Below are 3,107 nucleotides of genomic sequence, written 5' to 3'. Positions count from 1 at the left end.
CAAGGATCATCACTTTATGATGGAGATTGCTCGATCTTCAAGGGTCCCATTTTTTTTTTCAATGTTGCATGGCAACATTTTCCAATGACTTCCCTTTTTAGAACAAGTGTATAGTCCTTCCTTTTGTGGTGTCCGAACCTTCTTCCTTTAGTTGTCCAATCTATCTCTTTCAATGCTCCTTTCCATTCCCTATAAAGATCAAATAAGAAAAGTAAGAAATATCATAAAAAAATCGATTTAGATTTTTACGGCTAAAATAATAAAGAGAAGAAAAGATTAGATTGTTTATTCATGAACTCCAACTAACTAACTAACTGTGTATCCCTTTATGCATTTTGGTGGCACCATGGGGTGACACCAAACTTAGTTTGAAGCATTGTGATGAAAAGTTCTGTTCAAAGCTCCAAGACTAGAATGCTCTCTGTTGCATTCATGCTTTTTTGGTACGCTTTGAACACCAAACTTGTTCTTCACTATATACTGCAATATAAGGACTTCACCAAGTTTGGGTTGGAATTTATGAATATTGACTTATTCACTAGTAACAGCTAATAAAACATGGGTTGCCTCCCATGAAGCGCTTCTTTAGCGTCACTAGCTTGACGTTTCTCCTTCATCAGGGTGGTTGATAATGCTTCAAGTCTTCCCCTCTTGCCTTGGACTTATATCCATTGGTTGTATCAATGATCTCTACATGTTCCAAGGAAAGAACTCTGTTGATAGTGAAGACCTTAGGTAACTGAGATGGTACAGTGGGGAGATTAGGGGGGATATCTGGGAAGTAAGCTGAAATCACTTTATCTCCTGGAGAGAGGCCTTCCGTAGGGATCTTCTTGTTCCTCCACCCCCTTGGTACCTTCTTCTTTGTCCCTTTTGATGCTTCCCTGCTCTTAGCGACTTCTTCTTTTAAGTGAATTTTGTTGTTGTCTTCAGATGCCTCTGGTGGTTTAGGTTCCTCCAGCTTCTCCTTGAGCTGTGACGATTGCTCTCAGATGTGTTGGTGGTGCCTCAGTGCTTGTTTCCTCTGTCAGCATCCCGTTATGATCATTGCTTGGTTCTTTGCTTTCTTGGTCAGTTTCTTGGGAGAGCTTGAAGACATTGAAGCTGAGTTGTTCATCATGGATCCTCAATATTAGCTCCCCTCGCTCCACGTCTATGAGTGCTCTGGCTGTAGCTAAGAATGGTCTTCCCAATATGATTGGGTGAGTGTGACTCTCTTCCATGTCCAAGATGACAAAGTCTGTGGGAAGAAAGTATTTCCCCACCTTTAACAACACGTTTTCCACCACCCCTCTTGCTTGTTTTTGAGTTTTGTCAGCCAGCCTGATGACTACATCTGTGGGTAATATCTCATTGATCTGCAGCCTCTTCACTAGGGATATAGGCATTAAGTTGATGCTTGCTCCCAAATCGCAGAGTTCTCTATCAAACATTGTTTCTCCTATGGCACAGGGGACATGAAAACTCCCTGGATCTTTTCTTTTTGTAGGCAACTGCGTTTGAATGAGGGCACTGCACTCCTTGTTCATCACTATAGTTTGGCCTCCCTTGAGTGAGCTTTTCTTGGGAAGCAACTCCTTCATGTACTTGATGAATGCAGGCATTTGTTGGATAGTCTTGATGAATGGTAGGTTCACATGCAGAGATGCAAATAAGTCAAGAAATCTTGAGTATATTCTCCTCTCCACAGCTCCCTTGAGCAGTTGGGGAAAAGGTGCATAGAGTCTCAGCAACTCCTGTTTTGAGATTTCTGGTTCTTGGTAATCTTTTTCCACCTCCTCTACTGAGGTATCTTCAGGTTGTTCTGACACCTTGCTTGGCTTGTCCTCAGTCTCCTTATCACTTATAGTGACCATCTTGCAATCTTCCCATCTTACCTTCTTTGTTTCACCTCTCAGATTCTTCTCTGTGTCACTTAGGAATCCATCTGTGGGTTTGGGAATTTGCTCAGAGAAATATCCTACTTGAGATTCCAACCTCTTGATTGTGTCTCCCTGGTTCTTGAAACTGGCTCGCACTTCCTCCTTGAAGACCTTGTTGTCTTGAATCTCCTTGCTTAGGCCTTCAAGTAGATTCTCAATCCTTGAGATTCTTTCATCAAATGATGACAGGTCAGGCTGAGTAGGGTTATTCTGGCCTTGATATGAATGTGGGGAGTTGTTGTTATGGGGGTGTTGATATGGTTTAGATGTGAACTGTTGGGTGGCTGCATTGTTTGGATTTGGGCGTCTTTAATCAAGGCTTTGGTCTTGTTGATTTCCCCACCCAAAGTTTGGGTGATTCCTCCATCCAGGGTTGTAGGTCTTGGAGTATGGATCATGGTTTTGCCTAGGTGAATTTCCAATGTAGTTGGCTTGCTCCTGACTACCCTCTGCTTCTTCATTCACTCCTTCTTGGGTTGTTGATGAAGTGGATACTGCTACTACTTGGTTCCTCTCCATCTTCTTGGTGAGGTCAGCCAGCTGCTGGGTAATGAGCTTGTTTTGGGCCAACAGAGCATCTACATTGTTTAGCTCTATTACTCCTCTTGTGTTCCCTCTTTCGGAAGCATAGAAGTAGTCGTTCTCTGTTACTGTTTCAATGACATCGATGGCTTCCTCAATAGTCTTCTTCTTGTTCAAAGATCCTCCGGATGAATGGTCTACGGCCTTCTTTGACTCATAAGAGAGCCCCTCATAGAAAATGTGCAGCTGCACCCATTCATTGAACATATCTGGTGGGCACCTCCTTGTTAGGTCTTTAAACCTCTCCCATGCTTCATATAGAGTCTCACCATCTTGTTGCCTGAAAGTTTGGACCTCAGCTCTCAGCCTATTGATTCGTTGAGGAGGGTAAAATCTTGCTAAGAATTTTTCACCACGTCTTCCCAATTTGTCAAGGTTTCCCTTGGGAAAGACTCCAGCCACTTGGCTGCCTTATCCCTGAGTGAGAATAGAAATAAGAGCAGTCTATAGGCATTAGGATGAACACCATTAGACTTCACTGTGTCACATATTCTCAGGAAGGTGGTTAAATGTTGATTTGGGTCCTCTTGGACACTTCCTCCGAATGAACAGTTGTTCTGCACAAGGGTGATGAGCTGTGGCTTCAGTTCAAAATTGTTGGCA

General features: G+C 42.9%; 1 non-coding gene across 1 annotated transcript; it reads left to right on the top strand.

Annotated features, from left to right (window-relative positions):
• The first annotated feature begins 2,706 nt into the window (after positions 1 to 2,706).
• Positions 2,707 to 2,813, top strand: LOC148580995 (small nucleolar RNA R71). Its single transcript, XR_015896985.1, has one exon. It is a non-coding gene; the product is annotated as a small nucleolar RNA R71 (small nucleolar RNA).
• Positions 2,814 to 3,107: the final 294 nt, after the last annotated feature.

The sequence above is a fragment of the Arachis ipaensis genome, chromosome B10 (assembly GCF_059453495.1).
Source record: "Arachis ipaensis isolate K30076 ecotype BB chromosome B10, ASM5945349v1, whole genome shotgun sequence".
Lineage (NCBI taxonomy): Eukaryota > Viridiplantae > Streptophyta > Magnoliopsida > Fabales > Fabaceae > Arachis > Arachis ipaensis.
This window is presented reverse-complemented; position numbering and strand designations above follow the sequence as displayed.